The following is a 22,470-nucleotide window of genomic DNA, read 5'->3' as shown; positions in this document are numbered from 1 at the left end:
TTGTTCTGAGTTCGGGTTTTGCCCTGTGTAATATTTTGCATGTCTATGCGACGTTTCGGTGAAATCACATTCACCATCATCAGGCTAAAGTTCCAATCTTTGTGTTGTTGTAAAATGGAATGTTAGCAACTGTCATTTCTTCCTAGTATATAGTGTGGGGGTGGAGATTTGTTTTGAATGTAGCAAATAGATTGGGTGATTATGTTTCAGTGATCTGATTGGTTGGTGTAATCATAATTATTAGAAGGAATGACATGGAGATTTTTATGAAGTGTTTTGTTTAAGGCTGATTTCCAAATATCAAAATTCTAAAATCATAATTATTAGAAGGATTGACATGCTGATTATTATGAAGTGTTTTTTTTGTTGTTTAAGGCTGGTTTCCAAATTTCTGGTAGGCGGGACGTGTCATCTCTTTTATTTATGCAAAGGGGTCTCCTCTCAATTTCTATAGCTTCTAGAGCAATTCTTCTATATAAATTCTCTGTTTTGTGGAGTAATTTAGTTTTTAGTAATTTAGGTCAGTTTTTAGCTGACCATGAGCACTTAAAAACTGAATTGAACAAACTCAAAGATGTATTAATTTCTAATGGATTCAAAGAGAAAACAATAACAAACCTAATCAAAAAAGAGACACCCCCCAAAAAACAAGATCAAGAACAGGACAATGGCACCACCATCCTTCCTTACATCAAAGGCACCACGGATAAAATTAGTAAAATTCTGCACAAACATAACATCAAAACTTCATTTTGCACTAACCAAAAAATATCTAATATCCTAAGGAGCCCCAAAGATAAAATCCAATTGGAATACCAAGGAATCTATGAAATCCCTTGCAAAACATGTGCAGCCACATACATTGGACAAACTAACCGAAGAGTGAGCCAACGCATAGCAGAACATGTGAATGCAGTCAAAAAAGAAGAAAAGACCTCCTCCCTTGTCCAGCACATTAAAAAAATTGAAATTGATTTTGAAAAAACTAAATTACTCCACAAAACAGAGAATTTATATAGAAGAATTGCTCTAGAAGCTATAGAAATTGAGAGGAGACCCCTTTGCATAAATAAAAGAGATGACACGTCCCGCCTACCAGAAATTTGGAAACCAGCCTTAAACAACAAAAAAAACCACTTCATAATAATCAGCATGTCAATCCTTCTAATAATTATGATTTTAGAATTTTGATATTTGGAAATCAGCCTTAAACAAAACACTTCATAAAAATCTCCATGTCATTCCTTCTAATAATTATGATTACACCAACCAATCAGATCACTGAAACATAATCACCCAATCTATTTGCTACATTCAAAACAAATCTCCACCCCCACACTATATACTAGGAAGAAATGACAGTTGCTAACATTCCATTTTACAACAACACAAAGATTGGAACTTTAGCCTGATGATGGTGAATGTGATTTCACCGAAACGTCGCATAGACATGCAAAATATTACACAGGGCAAAACCTGAACTCAGAACAATATATATATATATATATATATATATATATATATATATATATATATATATATATATATGTTTTCAATAACCATTCTATATATTAATAATTTGACAGTGATTATTTGTTCTTTCTCAGCATTCAACTTTCATTGTAATGGGAACAACAATTGCTTCAATAACTCTGACCCTTGTTTGCATGAATATCCTTATATTTATTTATCTTATCTAATTTGCCCACTGCTTTTTTGCCAAGGATAGTTTCCTCTTTATTTTTCCATTTTATATATTCTTGTGTATCTACAATATTTGCTGTATATTTATTTTTTATTTATTTATTCATTTGTCCAATACACAAATACACAGGAAGAAAAATAGACATGTAGTAATATATATAAGGGTAAAGTGAACTTAGAGGAGAGGATATATGAAAGAAAAAAAAATATGATAAGTGAGAGAAAGGAAAGACAATTGGACAGGGGACGAAAGGCACACCAGTGCATTTATGTACGCCCCTGTTAAAAAAAATATGGATAATTGGTTATTTTTAGCTTTAATGTGGTCCACATTCTGGGATTATCAGTCAAAGGCCTTGCCCTAATGCCCTAGTCAATTATGGAAACACAAACTGTTTAGTGCACCTCTTACTTATCCAGATAACAGAACCGAAGTATGCAAAACTAGTTTTCTCACTGGTATCAGCAATGTGGGAAGAAAATTTCATACTGGTATCATTTTATATCAGCTACAGTATGGGTGGCTGGCCCTTTAATTTGGTGGGGAGGACACAGTAAAATCATTAGATATTGCCAATAGGCGAATAAACGAACTTGGCCTTTGGTGAGAATGAGGATATTTTAAGTGTGCTTCCTGTGGCATTTAGAGAGATTGTCTTCGCTTAAAAATAACGTTCATTAAACATTGGATTAATTTTTCCTGTAGTCGTAACCTACCATTAGAAATAACATTTGACATCAGAGCTGCAACATTTTGCTTTGCTCCGAAGGCAAAAGAAAATGAGTTCCACTTCACAGCTTTGTCAGATAATGTTGCCCTACCATTTAGCTTAGCATGTAGAATCAACATTGCTAGTGGCTGACGAGAAGACATTAAGAATGAATTTACTTATTAGGTTTCTTTTTAATAAGAAAAGTGAGAAATCAATATGCCATTTCTGGTATTTTAAACTCTTTCCAGCTGACCTTTTGATGACCTCAACAGCTTTTCTGTTTCCCCCAGAAGGCATTACTGCTCAGAAACATCTGCTTATGCCCTAGGGCTGTTTTCTCCTACTCTTAAATTAAAAAGGGAGGGGAAAAAAGGAAAGAGGAAAAGCAATTTTAAAATAAACACAACATATTATCATGAACTCTGTCAGAAAGTTTTCCACTTGGAAAAGCCTTTACAAATGTGCTGATAAAAACATTGCAACACTATGTTAAACAGTAACAAATGTATTCTTACAAACCAGGAAAAGTGTTTCAAAATTTTTCTCTGTTTGGAACCCATATTGCATCTCAGACATTAACACCCTTGAAAATGTCCAAAGATACTTCACCAGAAGAGCCCTTCACTCCTCCACTCGACATAGAATACCCTATGAGACTAGAATTTCAATCCTGGGCCTAGAAAGCCTAGAACTAAGATGCCTTAAACAAGATCTAAGTATTGCCCACAAGATCATATGCTGCAACGTCCTGCCTGTCGGCGACTACTTCAGCTTCAACCACAACAACACAAGAGCACACAACAAATTTAAACTTAATATTAACCGCTCCAAACTTGACTGTAAAAAATATGACTTAAGTAACCGAGTTGTTGAAGCGTGAAACTCATTACCGGACTCCATAGTGTCATCCCCAAACCCCCAACACTTTGCCCTTAGATTATCTACGGTTGACCTATCCAGATTCCTAAGAGGTCAGTAAGGGGCGAGTACAAGTGCACTAGAGTGCCTTCCGTCCCCTGTCCTATTGCTCTCCTATATCTCCTATACCTTTCTTCTATTCCTATATCTCTTCTTCTATTCTTTCATTGATATGTTCTATTACTGTATCTTCTTTTCTATTATTTCTTAGATATATTTTACTATGAGTATCTCCTCTGTAACCTTCATCATGTATTTTACTATGTGTATATAGATATATACCCACTAAAACCCTCATTGTGTATTGGACAAAATAAATAAATAAATATTTTTTGTACAAACAAATTTATTCACCAATGGGTACACCATGGTACTGAACTTGAAAAGGGGACACTTGAATCCAAGTTCCTACTGAACCAGACTTCACCTTCGGTGAATCCCTCTTTCTGCTCCACCCATCTCATAACGCTGTGGTTGGCAAATGAAATAAAATATAGACCTTTGCGTTCTTCCTTGAGTTTCCAAAAAATAAAAATTGGGAGATATAAACACAATGTGTAAGTTAAAAGCGCCTATTCATTTTGTTCATGCAAGCAGTTTTGTGCAGGGGCCAATCCAGCTTAAAAAACCCACAACTAACTCATTTCTTTTTCACTTCCCTAAAACAATACTTTTTTTTTGGTAAACAGAAAATAAAAGAACAATTACAGTAAAAAGGAGTAATTTCCAGCAGAAAAATGATCTGGTGAGCAAAAGATTTAAGATTCTTATTTACAGAGTGTAGGGTCTCATGCAGTTTCTTTTTATGAAAAAAGAACAAGCACAGGGTTGAATATGGAACACCTTCTCAAAACCATGTTATGTTAGTTTTTCTTTTGGCTATGTGCTATTTGCTGTAGGAAAGAATGGAAACTAGATGTCAATTAAAGCACATGAAAAACTACTGGAGTTTTTGTGGTCTGCAATATCTGACCTTTGCTATTAGCTGTCCTTTAAATTAGTTCCATTTCATGCATTTGTTTATTTGTTGCTTAAGTATCCTGCTTTTTCTGCAATAGCTCTCTTATCACTATCTTTTACAGAATATTTAGGGATGAATGGCTTGCAGACCCCAATGATGCTACGGTCTATACTAATGAGAATGTACACTTTCAAAAAAGACAAGGTATCCAATTAGTATGATCTGCAGAAATGAAAATGGCAATCAATTCTGATATTCTGCCCATACAAGTAAATGGGTATTCCACACAACACTGTGCAGGACAACCTCAATGTGACAATAAAAGTTGAACTCTTTAATTTGGAAGAGAAGTACAAGTTTCACTAGTGTTTTTATTGTGACTGGATTAAAGTAAAAAGGATACACAATTCTATGAAATATATGTATGTCTATAGGTGTGTATGTGTATGTTTACACATACACATGTATGCTGCCCCAAGTCTACGGAGAGGGGCGGCATACAAATCTAATAAATAAATAAATAATAAACATGTCTATATGTGTCTATGTGTACATACAAGTTTGTATATATATGTATATCACACACACACACAGACAGCTAGTACATGGAATGTCAGAAACATGAACCAAGGCAAACTGCTGATGTTAGAATAGAAATGTAAGATTTGAACACTAATATTATGAAAGTCATGAACTGAAATGTGCTGCAGTGGGATATTTCATAACACAGGAATATTAAGTCTTCTGAAAATGAAAATCATAGGCAAAATAGAGCAGGCATTGTTAGCAACAGGTGTTAACAACTGATCAGATACAAAATGGATTGACGTTTATATTCATAGAAACATAGAAACATAGAAGATTGACGGTAGAAAAAGTCCTCATGGTCCATCTAATCTGCCCTTATACTATTTCCTATATTTTATCCCAGGCACAGTTAAATTCAGTTACTGTGGATTTACCAACCACGTCTGCTGGAAGTTTGTTCCAAGCATCTACTATTCTTTCAGCAAAATAATATTTTCTCATGTTACTCCAACTAACCTCTGATTGTGCCCTCTTGTTCTTGTGTTCACTTTCCTAATAAAAACACTTCCCTACTGAATCTTATTTAACCCTTTAACATATTTAAATGTTTCTATCATGTCCCCCCTTTCCCTTCTGTCCCCCAGACTATACAGATTGAGATCATTAAGTCTTTCCTGATATGTTTTATGCTTAAGACCTTCCACCATTTTTGTAGCCCGTCTTTGGACCCATTCAATTTTATCAATATCTTTTTGTAGGTGAGGTCTCCAGAACTGAACACAGTATTCCAAATGTGGTCTCACCAGCGCTCTATACAGCGGGATCACAATCTCCCTCTTTCTGCTTGTTATACCTCTAGCTATGCAGCCAAGCATTCTACTTGCTTTCCCTACTGCCTAACTGCACTGTTCACCCATTTTGAGACTGTCAGAAATCACTACCCCTAAATCCTTCTGTTCTGAAGTTTTTGCTCACACAGAACTGCCAATACAATACTCAGATTGAAGATTCCTTTTGCCCAAGTACATTATTTTACATTTGGAAACATTAAACTGTAGTTTCCATTGCTTTGACCACTTATCTAGTAAAGCTAAATCATTTGCCATATTACAGACGCCTCCAGGAATATCAACCCTATTGCACACTTTAGAATTATCAGCAAATAGGCAAACCTTCCCTGCCAAACCTGCCCCCATATCACTCACAAAGATATTAAAAAAGAATAGGACCCAGAACAGACCCTTGTGGCACACCGCTTGTAACCAGGCTCTGCTCAGAATACTTGCCATTAACAACAACCCTTTGATACCTATGCTTCAGCCAGCTGCAAATCCATTGAACTATCCAGGGATTAAGTCCAATCTTCACTAACTCATCTATCAGCTCTTTATGTGGAACCATATCAAAGGCTTTGCTGAAGTCCAGATAGGCAATTCTTGTGACTTGCCTTGCCAGTGTGATGTGAGTTTCTTCATGATTCTTTTGTTAGGCTGCTTACTGTTAGTTTGTTTGGCAGATCTTTGGGCTATTGTTAATTTATGCTCATATGGGTGTTGGTGGGGAGGTATTTGGTTGTTTTGTTTCCTTTTTCCTTTTTGCTTGTCTCTTTTGTATGGTATGTAGATGTTGTTTATGCCTATGTGCCCATTGATGGCCAATTTGTCAGAATATCAGGCTTCCAGGAATTCTCTAGCATTTCTGAACTTGGATTGGTCTAGGATAGTCACAGTTCCCCAGTTAAAACTGTGATTATCTTTAACCATGTGTTGTAAAATTAAAGACTTTTAATTGTGTCTTCTGACTGCTAGTTGGTGTTCATTGATGTGTTCTACTTGTCTGCTGTTTGTAATGTTTAGAATGCTTGTCACAGTCTATACTATATTGTATGTTGTAGATAACTCTTGTTTTGTCTTTCTGGAGCATCTCGGTATTTTGATTTTGTTGTGGTTAGATCTGGCCCAACTCCTGCCCCAAGCAATGTGGAGGAGGAGGTGGGGGCCAGGCCTGTTTTGCTTCCAGTAGAATCTGTCTCCCCTGACCAAGGAAGCATGAGTGACAGGGAAGAGGGGAGTTTGGCAGACAGCCCAGGAGGAGATCAATCATCTGTATCATCCCTGGATTCTGAACAAGAATTAATGACACATCCACGCATGCATAGAGTGATGCATAGGAGACAACAACTGAAGGATTATTACAAGAGAAAATGACGCCACCTGTGGTTGGGTGGGGCTGCTGTAATTAGTGCTACAGATAAAAGCGCAGCCTGGTGTATTAGCCTCATGGCAGTTTATCTGATTCATTGTTTCATCAAGATTGTGGTTTTTTGCTGTTCAGGATTGTGTGTGTGGACTCTCTGGACTTTAGAAGTGGACTCAATTTCCCAGTTATTGGGTGAGTAATTGGATTGCATTTAACCTGTGCCTTGTGTATACCAGAAAATCCCTTTGACATTTAAAAAGGGAGCTTTTTCTGTTTTTCTGTTTATAAAAACTTTTGGGTTTTCCTTTTAACGTGTGGTGTGTGTCTTCCTGGACTAATTACCCTGTAATTATGGGTGGTTGAAACACGCCGGCAGAACAGATTTACTTAGGATATTTTTCAGATCATTAATTAGTTTGTGTGCTAGGTTAATACATGCAATTGTAGCCACTAGAATATAAATTGAGAGCAAACCTACTTCCTACCAGCATTAATGATATTACCTAGTTTGGATAATGAAATGTCTGCAAGAAAACAATCAAGCTCAGAAAACACCAAGGACCCATCACATTATAAATAGCCAAAGGAAGAGGCTAAGCAAAACGCAACAGAGCCAGAAAATGGAAAAGCAAAAGGACACCAGAGAATATCACTGAATAAGCAATGCAAAGAAACTGAAGAGAACAATCATATGGAAAGTAGAGAGACCAAGAGATAATGGTTTAAAAAAGGGAAGATCAAGGAGGGAGGAAGAAAGTCAGGTTTTGCAGAGGTAGACATAAATAGGATTTAATAGAATTGTACTAGTACTAAAAATCCTTGATTGCTAATTATTGGAAAAATGGTTTTTCTTATGTATGTCAAACTGAAAATAGATTTTAAAAATTATGAAGACTATAATCAGTAAAGTATTTGTAAAGATAAAATGGAAAAGAGGAAAAGGGATTAATCTTGATTGTAAAATGAAGTCAGGTAATATTGAAAAATGGATAAATAAATGGGTTGTTAAAGAAAACAAGAAATTAAGGGTAAAAAAAGAATACCTTGTGCCACCAGACTTGAAATTTTGGGCTTAGACAATTTATCCCCCCTTCCTAAGCATAGTTCATAAAATGCTACAATGCTACAATGTCCTACCTGTTTAATGACTCCTTCAGCTTCAACCACAATACACAATCACACAATAGATACAAACTTAAAGTGAAATGCTCCAATGCTCAACTGAAGAAAATGCAACTTCAGCAACAGAATGGTCAATGCCTAGAATGCCTTACCTAACTTGGTGGTTTCATCTCCCAACCCTCCAAATTTTAGTCTTAGACTGTCTACTGTTGACCTCTCCCCATTCTTAAGAGGTCTATAAGGGCCCTGCATAAGCGCACCAGTGTCTACCATTTCGGTCCTAATGTTCCCTTTTATTTGTATTAAATTCATGTATTCAAATCATGTTCATACTTATAGACACTGCTAAAAAAATAAATAAAGGGAACACCCAAAGAACACATCCTAGATCTGAATGAATGAAATATTGTTCTGTACAAAGTTGAATGTGCTGATAGCATGTGAAATTTATTGTCAGTCAGTGTTGCTTCCTAAGTGGACAATTTGATTTCACAGAAGTTTGATTTACTTGGAGTTATATTGTGTTGTTTAAGTGTTCCCTTTATTTTTTTTAGCAGGATATATTATCTAATACTTGATTGACAAAATAAATAAATAAAAAATAAATGCTGGAAGAAGGCAGAGAAATGGTTTTTAGATGGAGGGGTGCAGAGAAAAGAGAGATGGTACAAATATGTTGAGCTGTACTCCCCAAAATTCCCCAGACTGATGTTATCTAGGTCTGATAGCCGCATGACAGCCAGACATCCTGGTGAGCAAGAATAGACCATAGAAAATAATACTAATATGGGAGAAATGATAAACACCAATCAAATTTTCTTAAACTCTGCCATTTAAATTCTATTTATGTAATAAATGGAAAACATAATCTTGGCTAAGGGTCAGGAAAAGACAAATTTATATTATATTACATATAACCTTAAGTAAAGGCTAAAGCATGCTTGAATTATAGAACAGTTGTACGTATCTCACATGCTAACAAAGCAAAGCTCAAAGTTTTGCATCCAACAACATTCAGAAACATTGAGCAACACATAAATCAAAACTTGCTAGATCTGAGATTGTGGTGCTAGAGAAAACAGTTGCAGAATATTTCGGATTAAATTCGAGTTGAGCTAGTGTAAAACCTAACAGCTCATTGGTAGCACAAGTATTGGGCTGCAGCTGGTACGATTAGGTGCGCAGTAGCTGTTTAAAAAGTAGTTGACCGGCAGGCAGGGATGTTCTTCTGCGCATTCACAGGAAGCCAAATCTCACGCGAAGATGCTCATGTGTGTGAGATTTCACATGATTTTTGGCAGGTTTTTTTCTTACGTGCATGCGTGGAAGCAAAGAAATCATCAAAAATTGGCAGAATCTCTCACACGTGAGCACCCTCATGTGAGATTCCGCTTCTGTGCATGCGTAGGTAGCAGAATCTCATTCCGACACATACGCACACCCGCTGTCCCTGGGAGTGCACCAGTAGCCTCTAGGGCAGTGTTTCCCAACCTTGGCAACTTGAAGATATTTGGACTTCAACTCCCAGAATTCCCCAGCCAGCGAATGCTGGCTGGGGAATTCTGGGAGTTGAAGTCCAAATATCTTCAAGTTGCCAAGGTTGGGAAACACTGCCCTAGGTTTTGGATACATCATATGACAGCAAGAGTCATTGGAGAAGACTATGATTATTATAAAAATTAAAGGCAATTAAAAAACATGATTAACGCAAGATGGCTGGAGTCTAGGAATGATGACCAAGAGCTTTCAAGAAGTTCAAAAACAAGTTACTGTCAGACAAATCAGTGTAATGATTTTCATTAAAGCAGGCAAAGTACCAGATTACCTCCGAGACCGCCTTCTGCTGCACGAATCCCAGCGTCCGGTCAGGTCCCACAGAGTGGGCCTCCTCAGGGTCCCATCAACCAGACAATGTCGATTGGCAGGGCCTAGAGGAAGAGCCTTCTCTGTGGGGGCCCCGGCCCTCTGGAATCAACTCCCCCCTGGAAATTTGCATTGCCCCCACCCTCCTTGCCCTCCGAAAAAGTTTAAAGACTCATCCCTGCTGCCAGGCTTTGGGTCATTAGATCTTCCCACCTGACTAATGAGTGTTTTAGTGTGTTTTCACAGAGTGAATGGTAATGAATGTTTTTAATAATATTAAAACTTTTATCTTTTAAAATTATATTAATTGGATCTAGATGTATTATCATGTTTTCTTTGATATGTTGTGAGCCGCCCCGAGTCCTAGGAGAGGGGCAGCATACAAATCCAATCAATCAATCAATCAATCAATCAATCAATAATTGGAAATGACTGACTGACTAACAACAAACATTTTGAAGGACAGGTATCGCATGTGCATATGTGTCAGTGAGGGGGAAAAACCCTCTACAATATTGCAGCCTGCATTTTGTAATAGAAGTATTGCTGAATATACTGTATAAGCTGAATGCAGAAGTTCAAATATTCAATAAGCATTAGATAGGACCCTCTATTTCTGTGAATAATGCACCAGCATTCTAACACAAGCAGATATCTGTGAGTCCAGAAATGTGTTACAGAAAAATCTTGAACCACTCTGAAAAGTACCTTATTTGGCATTTTATTAAAAAACAAAACAAAACAGGATTGACTCATGATATGAATGGGACTAGCTGGAACTGACAGCAATAAAGGAGAAATTTGTAGCTCAGGATTACGCTGAGGGTTGGTGCTTGGATGTTTTCTTACAGAGTTTTTATTACTTAAGTTAGGTAACATCATCAGCACTAAAAAAGCAACTAAACGCCTTGGTATTTATCAAGGACCCCTCATTGGGTTCATTCTTGGTACAGAGAGAACAGTAAGGCTTTTCATATTGTTCACTGCCCCACCAGAGGTGGGTTCCTCCCACTTCACACTGGTTCTATAGAACCAGTAGTAAACCAGTCATGGAACCAGTTTTGTCAGTGCCAGTCTGTGGACACTTTTTTCTGGAATTTGTGTGTGTGTGTGGGGGGGGGAGGTTGGATTTTTTTTGGGGGGGTAGGGTTGCTTCTGCACATGTGCAGAAGGCAAGTTTACAGCATTGTGCATGTATCATCAGCTTGTTTTTGGCTTTATATATTTTTTTGTTATTTTTTGCTTGTTTTTCAGTGTGCATACGCAGCCTGGGAGGGAGTGAACCAGGGACGAGGTAAGTTAGAACCCACCCCTGTGCCCCGCCAAATAATCCATTGTAAAGGAAATATTTACAAGGTACAAATTTAATTAAAGCTGTCTTCCTCAAAAAACAGAAACAGAATTTTTCCTATTACATATCGTAGGTGCAATAGTTTTATTCAATGAGAAAAAGAGGAAGAAACTTTCCCCCCTCAAACAATTTCCATAAGTCCTTTATTACTACAGAATATTGATAGTTAATTATCCTGATGCTGTAAAATATATTTATTCTGCTTGTGTGAGTGTCTCATTATTATTTCCCCAAAGATGAAAAGACAAGCTTAGAATAAGGAATCTTTTATCAGAGAGAATAATAGCAGCATGAAATGCATGCTGGCTGGCATATGGATAATTTAGGTATATTGGATGGAAAGGGATGCTTTAAGATTACTTTTGAAAAGTAAAAATAGAATTGCAGCTGATTCAGAGCCAAGTCAGGCATTTTTGAAACTAGAGAGATCATTTCAAGCCTTTTCTTTCTTTCTTTCTTTCTTTCTTTCTTTCTTTCTTTCTTTCTTTCTTTCTTTCTGTCTTTCTTTCTTTCTTTCTTTCTTTTTTCTGTCTGTCTGTCTGTCTGTCTGTCTGTCTGTCTTTCTTTCTTTCTTTCTGTCTGTCTGTCTTTCTTTCTTTCTGTCTGTCTGTCTGTCTGTCTTTCTTTCTTTCTTTCTTTCTTTCTTTCTTTCTTTCTTTCTGCCTTTCTGCCTTTCTGTCTGTCTGTCTTTCTTTCTTTCTTTCTTTCTTTCTTTCTTTCTTTCTCTTTCCTTTCCTTTCCCTGATGCAATTGGAACAAATCCATTTATTGTGTACTGTTAGTGATCCTTCTCACTTTACAAGCCTTAGTAACTGTCACCACATTCTTGATATGCCAAGAGCTTGTCAGCATGATGGAAGATGAATGTCTAGACTTATTCCTCCTTCTCCAGATGGAACTACAATTGCCATTGGCTTCTTTCAGTAGTGAAAAGCAGCTGCAGGGGACATCTGGCAGGAGGGGAAGACACTGTTTAACCACCTGTTTGTCTTCTCAAGATCACCTTTCTCCAAATTGCTTTTCTTTCAAGAAACTAATCATCTTTACACTCCCAATTTTCTGCTCAATCTGAAACTACTCAAAGATGCTTTCAATTGTACAAAATCGACAAGATAAATAATTATGGAACTACAGGTAATAAGTAAATTGGCCTTACTTTCGCTGTCTATACCGCTTTTTTACTCTTCTGTCTCTCTTCTGTATTTGCTTGCTTACTCTGATGTTACAGTTGGCTGACCAGGACAACATTTTCCAGATCTATAGAGGTGTGTGCTTTCCCCCCCCCTGTTTAAAGTGACCTCTGACTGACCCTGGTGTGACAAGCAATTCCAATGAAGATTCCATGGTCCACGAACAATTGCAACAAATAATACAATAGGGAATTATGGGACCCTATTTCAAAAGGTAATTTTTTTAAAAAATATTCAGTTTAAAATATTTTAAGAATAGTAAATAAATAGCTGCCCTAATGTTTTTAAAAAGAAGATAAAAATCATGAAGTAGAAATAAAGTATCATTTAATAAAGGATTTACAATAATTATCAAAATTTGGTCCCCCCCCAATTTTTCTATTAATTGCATTTATAGAACTAGGTTGATTATATCATCTTAATAATTATAAACTCTAAACATGAATATTGATATAGGTAGTCCTGCGGTTACAGTTACAATTGAGACCAAAATTTCCATTGCTAATTAGGGGGATTGTCAAGTGAGGTAAAGGAAGGAGTTTCCTAGAGAAGAGGAAGAAAACAATTGTGAAATATTGTTTGATGCGATTAAATTACAATATGTTCTTTCTAGTGATTCCTAATGGATTTTTGTTGATCAATTTGAAAGATGAAACTTAAAAGATGTATTATGGAAAATTATGGAAAGAAGAACGGGTTTTGTATTTTTAGAGAAAATGATAAATTACTGGCTAAAATAAATGAAAAGAATCTGAAAAATATCTCTCTCTCCTTTTGACCTCGAAATGTGTTTATAACGTCGACTAAGCAATGTCGTTTGGCGGGACCCAGGAGAACAGCCTTCTCTGTGGCGGCCCCGACCCTCTGGAACCAGCTCCCCACAGATATCAGAGTTGCCCCCACCCTCCTTGCCTTTCGCAAGCTCCTTAAAACCCACCTCTGTCATCAAGCATGGGGGAATTGAAATTTCCCTTCCTCCTAGGCTTATAGAATTTATACATGGTATGCTTGTATGTATGAGTGGTTCTTTAAATTGGGGTTTTTAAGATTATTTTTAATATTAGATTTGTTTACATTGTCTTTTTATATTGTTGTTAGCCGCCCCGAGTCTTCGGAGAGGGGCGGCATACAAATCTAACAAACAAACAAACAAACAAACAAACAAACAAACAAACAAACAAACAAACAAACAAACAAGCAAACATGGCTTTGCCTGCTAGATTACAACTCTTGAATTATTAGTTAACAGAAATCCAGAATAGCAATACAATAAGTGTCATGGCCTTCCATTTTTGAACTTCCATTGCGAGTTTTCAATTTTTCTCTGAATAGCCCTTCCACTGTATTCTGATTTGAAGTGCTATCACCTTCAAAGAGAGACTTTTAACAATTTATTCAGAATTTAATTGACTATTTTTTGCCATAGCTACTTACATAGCCAAACCACTTTCCAATTTAAGAAAGAGAAGAAAGAAGCAAACTAAATGTGAAACAAGAGGAAAAAAGTGAGACAAGTACCAAAGAAACAAGAGATTCAGAAGCATAAGTAAATTAAATGCATAGTCTCAGAATAATAGTGTCACTTTAAAACAAAAGTAATGCACACAGTATAAACATAAAATAAAACATTGCACGGTCAATATGAAATCTATTCTTTGACAAATCATATATGACTTAGATATCAAGGCATAGACTCACAATTAAATTTTCATTATTCTATATGAATTTTCTAATGAGAATTGTAGAATGTAGTGGTGGCGAACCTATGGCCTGGGTGCCACAGGTGGCATGTGGAACCATATCTGCTGGCACATGAGCCGTTGCTCTACCCAGCTCCAATGTACATATGTGTGCTGGTCAGCTGATTTTTGGCTTGCACAGAGGCTTTGGGAGGGCCTTTTTGGCTTCCACAGAGAGCCTCCTGAGGGATGGGTGAGGGCGTTTTTACCCTTCCCTGGCTCCAGGGAAGCCTTTGGAGCCTGAGGAGGGAAAAACACGAGACTACTGGGCCCACCAGAAGTTGGGAAAAAGATCATTTCTGGCCTCCAAAGGGCCTCCAAGGAGGGAAGCAGTTTTCACCCTCCTCAAGCATTGAATGATGGGTGTGGGCACTCACGCATGTGCGATAGCATGCACGCATACTCTTTTGGCACCTAAGGGAAAAAAAGTTCACCATCACTGGTGTAGAGTGTCCTGGAAGATGTCAACATGTAGAAAATTTGGTATACTTTGTAGAAATTTCAGGTGCAGAAACATTTTATGGAAAGATTTATTTTTATTTATTTATTTATTTTGTCCAATACACAATGAGGGTTTTAGTGGGTATATATCTATATACACATAGTAAAATACATGATGAAGGTTATAGAGGAGATACTCATAGTAAAATATATCTAAGAAATAATAGAAAAGAAGATATAGTAATAGAACATATCAATGAAAAAATAGAAGAAGAGATATAGGAATAGAAGAAAGGTATAGGAGATATAGGAGAGCAATAGGACAGGGGACAGAAGGCACTCTAGTGCACTCGTATCAGGTTTGATAGGAAATTAAATCATATAATCTGTTCAATAGTTTTCACATTCAATTAAAAGCTTTTGAGGGGGAGGCGGTAATTCCTTTCAAACTTATTAGAAATTACATTCTGACAAGACATGTAACCCATTCAAAAAATTTAATCACTTGCATATTTGATACTTTTAAGGATGCAACAATAAAAATAAACATAAATAAAAATAAACTGCAATCAACCTACCAAAGCAGCCCAAATTCATCACAGGAAAGTAATTTTAAAGCAAAGAAACTGATTAGTAAGATGGAACATTGAATGAATTAATAACAAGTCCAATATAATTTCTTTTCTGCAGCTTTTGAAATAATTTGGCATCTCTGAATAGCCTATATTGAGTTATTAGCCTGATACAAAGTACCAATAATGTCATTCTCTTACAGGATAATCAAATCCCAGTAGTCAACACTTCCTCATGCTGTAATGTGCATTTTAAAATGCTTTTTATATAGTTTTAGAGATACTTTGCTTTAAATTAATTGTAATTATTTCCAACATTATCAGCAATCTATTCTAAAACTTCTGTGGATAATAGCATATCTATATCTTTTCATCATTTTTATTGGGAAATTGAAATCTTATTCTATGGAATTCTATTTCCTAGATCAAAGATATCTAGTTTATAGCCACTGAACCCATGTTTTCAAACTCTAAACCTACCAACTGCATCGCCAAATTTCAATTTTCTGCCATTATGCAACATGAAACACATAAAAAGCGTGTATATGTGTACTATAAGCATTAGGAATGACTTAGTGCAGCTTGATACCAAAATCAAGGAAAAATAGAAAATATATATTTATATGCTGGTTGTGGTACAAGGTCCTTGCTCCTGTCAATTATCTGCTCCCCTCAGATAATTAAGCTGAGTCTTTAGCTACAATGCTTTTGATCTCCAACATAGATCTTGTAATGCTTGATTAGATGAAACCAGATAATTCTATCTGGGCTGATTTCTTTATTGGGCAGTCTAATTACATAAATATATATATATATCAGGGGAGGGTTCTACTTATCTTCGCTACTGGTTTGGGATCGTGCCAGAAGAGTGCATTTTGCCCAGTTGCAGAGGGTTAAACTCACCTGCACATGTGCAGGAGGCTTTGCAATATGGAGGGGGTTATTTTCATTTACATTTGGCTTTGGTGGATGGATTTCAAGATGGAGGACCGGTATGGGGGCGTGTCCAGACGGCCATCACTGCTGGTTTGGCAGGTGGGGAAAATTCCTGCTATCAGTTCTAAAGATCTGATTGAAGCTGGCAAGAACCCACCTCTGATGTATATTGCATTTGAAAAGAAATATTTATTTATTTATTTTATTTATTAATTAGATTTCTATGCCGCCCATCTCGAGGCGACTCAGGGTGGTGTACAACATTAAATATAACAATATATAAGAAATCTAATAACTGTAAAATTATGAAAATTTACTAAAACATTTTAAAAGAACCCATGTATACTCACACACATTCATCCAGTCCAATCATATCTCGTATCGGCCGGAGACGGTCTCATCACTCACGGCCCCCATGCCCGCCCGCAAAGGTAGGTTTTTAAACCTTTACAAAAGACCAGGAGGGAGGGTGTGGTATGTATCTCCAGAGGTAGTTTGTTCCAGAGGGCCGTGGCCGCCATGCAGCTGTGAGAGCATGCCCATGTTACTCCAACACTCCGCAGTCTGCATTGGTTGCCAATCAGTTTCCGGTCACAATTCAAAGTGTTGGTTATGACCTATAAAGCCCTTCATGGCACTGGACCAAGATATCTGCGAGACCCCCTTCTGCCACACGAATCCCAGCACCCGGTTGGGTCCCACAGAGTTGGTCTTCTCCGGATCCCGTCGACTAAACAATCTCGTCTGGCAGGACCCAGGGGAAGAGTCTGCGGAGAGGGGCGGCATACAAATCCAATCAATCAATACATACATACATACATACATACATACATACATACATACATACATAAATAAATAAATGCAAGATGGCCTTCCCTGTGGCGGCTCCGACGCTCTGGAATCAACTCCCCCCAGAGATTAGGACTGCCTCCACCCTCCTTGCCTTTCGTAAACTCCTTAATACCCACCTCTGTCATCAGGCTTGGGGGAACTGAGACATCCCCCCCTTGCCTATGTAATTTTGTGCCTGATATGATTGTGTGTATGTATTTTATCCATTTGCGGTGTTAGTTTGTTTTTTAGACTTTTTAATGTAAAACTGTTATTTTAGATTTTAATTATTAGATTTGTTACCATGTATTGTTTTTATCACTGTTGTGAGCCACCCCGAGTCTATGGAGAGGGGCGGCATACAAATCTGATAAATAATAATAATAATAATAATAATAATAATAATAATAATAATAATAGAGAAGCTCTTCTCCTAGGCCATGCCAGTTGACATTGTCTGGTTGACGGGATCTGGAGAAGGCCGACTCTGTGGGACCTAACTGGCCTCTAGGATACATGAGGCAGAAAATAGATATGCATTTATTGTATGTGACCAATACTCTATAACAAGGGTCCCCAACCTCTCATCAGTGGAATGGTACTGGTCCATATCACTTTGAGAATGATGTGCTCAAGTGGCGGACAAGCCTGTGGAGCTCTATTTGCTGGCAAAAAAACATCCTCTCTCTCCCATATCCTGCCATCACTGCTGCTGGTCCTCTGAACCAGAAAGGTTGGAGACCAATGCTCTCAAACCTATATTTTTCCCTTCCGTTGTAACTCTAATATCTATTTTCATTCATTTGTTTATTTTACAGAAGATATAAGAAGTGACAAAGTCTATTTTTGCTATTTATTTGGTTGGTACATTGCTTTGACACAGAATTTAAGAGCAGTATATTCCAGGCACCTTTCTTATAAAAAAGCTTGGTTGATTATTTAAAGAAATATGTAGCATATTTTACTGATGCAATTGTCCTTCAGTTTCGTCCACCCCCCACATCTCAATGTTTTCATTTCTCACTAGCACTTTAAAATGTTTCTGTCATAGTGACGATCCAGTTTCCTGATATTTATGTGGATACTTTTTTTCCATATTAAGAAGCAATCAATTGTGTCTGAACACAACATACAACAACTCTGAACTGAAACAGTGTGGGTTAGCCTAAGGATCAGAGAGTTTAATGTTGGGCTGAATTAAAAGGTGACAACCAGTGAATTAAAGGTTAGGACTGGTCGGCAACTAAGTGGGTACAAGTCACCACTAATCCAGGCACAGTTTTTGTGAACATGGGTCAGAAAAGAACACAATTTTTCCCATATAATATTGAACAGCTTGCCCAGGGTTTTTCAATTTTCATCATAATGGGCAGACAATTAAATCAAACAATAATGCTGCTTTCTATAATTTTGCCCCAGCCTATCATTATGTGGCTATTTGGTATTCATTGAAAGCATTGTGAAATCAGTAACAATTTAATATCATTATCATAACATCTTCTCATAATGGGCTTTTAGCCATCATATATTTAGAACCACTCAAAGCCATAGCGTTGGAAAGACTGACATGACAACATCTGCTATTTGTGCATACGTGTGTGTGCATGTGTGCATTTGCATTTGTGACAAGTAAAGCGAAGTAAACCACCCCCTCTCTAACCATCTACCCAAGGATTTGAGAATCAATCATTCTATTAACATAGCTATAAAACATTTAGAGGGCCAAGGAATATTGATAAAACTAGGAAAAATGCTAGTAGGCAAACTTGGAATCGTGGCCAGTTTATGATAAACCTCTTAATAGCAACTCTCTAAAAAAAGTAATTCTACCATTACTTCATGGAATCCACCCCTGTTTCTGACCAACTTGCCACATAAGATGCTGCCACATTTAATCATGACACTATCATATCCAATAATCCAGTCATTTATATATCTGACTTGAGTAACTCTGTATAGTGAGGTTGCTCCCTGCCCTTTCCCCATATTTGGCTTTGGTTTAAGTATAAACCATGGGTCCTCAAACTATGGCTTGCGGACGCCATTAATCTGGCTCACACAGAATCACCAGACTGCCCCACCCACATCACCCCACCCACCCTTTGGCAAAGTATAGGACTTATATTCAAGAGCACTGTGGGCTGGATCTGCCAACAATTTTGGCTTACAGAGATGTTCTAGAGGTGGAGGAGGTAAAAAACAGGTGAAAATGGCCCAATTTTGGACAAAATGATAATTTTTGCCTGTTTTTGGCCAGCAGAATGCTTCTGGAGACGGGAGAAGTTAAAAAGGGGAACACAGATGCCCCAGGGTGCCAAAAATACCTGACAAAATTGCCCATTTTTGCCCCCAAAACAGGGTATTTTTGGCAACATGAGGCCAAAATATAGCCCATTTTTTATTTCTCCTGCCTCCAGAATATAGAGAAAGAGAAATAGACAGAGAGATAGACAAAGAGAGAGAAAGACAGAGAGACAGAGTCAGAGACAGACAGAGAGAGAGACCGAAAGAGAGAGACAGAGAGAAGAGAGACAGAGAGAGATTTCTCAAGCTTCTTGGGGCTGAGAAGAATTGCTGCAAAACTGAGTTTCCTGAAGTGGGCCACTAGACTCCTAAACAACTGAAAAAACAATCTAGTAAAAAGAAAAATCAACCAAAAGAGCAACATGCAAACAAAAGCAAATAAAACACCCCCAGGAGGAAAACAAATTAAAGTTTCATTTGTATGTATTGTTTAATAGATTGTTAAATTGGCCACACCCACCCAATTACATGATCACCTAGCCACGTCCCTCCAGCCAGTCTGGCCCCCCAATGGTCTGAGGAGCCATGAATTGGTCCCCTGTTTAAAAGGTTTGAGAACCCCTGGTATAAATTATGTGTCCTTAAACAGTTTTGAATGCCTGTCTCTAGTTTGAGGAAGTATAAAAGATGTATTCTACATATACTGTTAGCATCTTTGAAAGTGGATTTCCAGAATTTTCAGACCAGAATTTTTACAGTGATTCTAAACAAAGCCAGTCATACTATATGCAAAATATAGAAAGATAGTCAGAATGCATTCTCAGCATTATTTCTAAGTTAGTTACAACTACTATTATTATTTTAGAAGTGTAAAAGAACACACAACACTTTCGTGTAGAGATAATATATTTAAAAATTAAACTAAAATATGATAAAGAAAAATAGAAGCAGAAGTTTACAGATAAATCTATTTCCTTGCTCTCTAATTTTGGAACAAAATTAATATCCAGCATATTACTGCTGAATTCCTCAGCATGGACTGACTTGGAATTTTACAAATCAATAAAATTCAGTAAACTCCATACTATTTATCCACTATTGTTAACTACTTTTATAGGTATTCATTATAAAAGCACTGTAAGCTGATAAAACATCTTGGCTCTTGCCTAAATTTATTTATCTATCTATCTATCTATCTATCTATCTATCTATTTATTCCAATACACAATACATATTGAAGAGGATAGACAAGAAGTATTATATATAAAGAAAAGATATAAAAGTAGAGGAGAAGATATATGAAAGGAAGAAAAGATATATGAGATATGAGATAAGGAGAGACAATTGGACAGGGGATGAAAGGCAGGCTAGTGCACTTATGTATGCCCCTTACTGACCTCTTAGGAACCTGGAGAGGTCAATCGTGGATAGTCTAAGGGAGAAATGTTGGGTGTTAGGGGTTGACACTATTGAGTCCGGTAATGAGTTCCACGCTTCGACAACTTGATTGCTAAAGTCATAGTTTTACAGTCAAGCTTGGATCGATTAATATTAAGTTTGATTTTGTTGCATGCTCTTGTGTTGTTGCGGTTAAAGCTAAAGTAGTCATTGACAGGCAGGACGTTGCAGCATATGATTTTGTGGGCAATACTTAGATCGTGTTTTAGGCATCGTAAATGGGGAAACGAAAAACTGATTTGGACTCCAAAACATTTTCAAGCAGAATGCCTGCTCTGTCCGGAGGATTGCAATTTTGCATGGTACAAATAATATTATATATATGTCCCTTTTGTTAAAAAAGATGTTGACTGGGTGCAACAAGACTATTTTCTTAATGCCTTCAGACAAGCCCAGGAATAAGCATCTCATTAAGGAGATGCAGACATGTACGATGACCTTATCGACAGCCTTTCCAAATCACCTTTTCTGGATCCAAATAACTATATATTCCTGCTGCAGATCCATTAAACAAGATGGTTCACCTGTCTGGAAAATGTCTTCTCATCCTCTGCGTTCTTTGGATTCTGTTTCAATTTATTTTCCCTTATCCATCCTATTACTGTCTACAAGTAAAGGTTCAGAAGAGCTATACTATATTCTGGAGATGTTACAGAGGATATCTGGGAATCATTAGCATACTGATTGCATCCAACTATACATCTCCCAACAGATTTCTGTAAATATTAAGAAGCACTGGAAATGGAAAATGATTGCTATGATCGCTCCCATTGCAAAGAATTGTAAAATGACTCAAATCGCTGGAGAGATATGAACAGAACCGGTCTAGTGGCTAAGGCATCATCCTAGAAAGTGGGAGATCATAAGTTCTAGTTCCATCTTAGGCATGAAATGGTTGACTTTGGGCCAGTCACTGTCTCAGCCCAAATCACAACATTAGGATTATTGTTGTGAACAAAATAGGAGGGAGAAGGAGTATGTTTGCTGTCTCAATTGTTTATAAAAATAATAAAAGGGGGAGGTAGAAATAAAAATAAATAAATGAAATGCTGCCCTCCCATCCCCAAATCTCTTGAGTTATCCAGAAAAATACCACATCGGATAAACTCAGAAGCTGTTTAAATGTCAAAATGAATCACAAGAATGTTCCTATATTGTCTAAAAAAATGGGAGTGTGCTTTAACTCATATAGCAAGAATGAACCTGAAAATCCTATTTAGACAACAAACAATAATATTTAGAATGTTTTGGACTCTGTTACATTTGTTTAGAAAAGGATTGTCAAAAACAGCATTTTTTGGGAAATGTAATAATGATAGTGCTTCTTTAAAATATGTCATTGCAATGTCTTATGCTTAATGAATTTTGGGAGACAGTATTAGATTATATAAAAATAATTGTGTAAGAAAAATTAAAAAATTCAGATAATATTATAGCCAGAGTCACCTTATAGGAGAGGTGGGAAGTTTAAAAATAGATAGATAGATAGATAGATAGATAGATAGATAGATAGATAGATAGATAGATAGATAGATAGATAGATAGGTGTTGTGGTTAGCTCTGGCCCAGCTCCTGCCCCAAGGAATGTGCAGGTGGATGTGGGGGAGTCATCCACATGCCGCAGGCCTGTTTTGCTCCCGATGGAATCTGCCGATGAAGCCTCCTCTGACCAAGGAAGCATCAGTGACAGAGAAGAGGGG

Source organism: Erythrolamprus reginae, chromosome 5 (genome assembly GCF_031021105.1).
Source record: "Erythrolamprus reginae isolate rEryReg1 chromosome 5, rEryReg1.hap1, whole genome shotgun sequence".
Taxonomy (NCBI): Eukaryota; Metazoa; Chordata; class Lepidosauria; order Squamata; family Dipsadidae; genus Erythrolamprus; species Erythrolamprus reginae.
Note: the sequence above shows the minus strand (reverse complement) of the source record.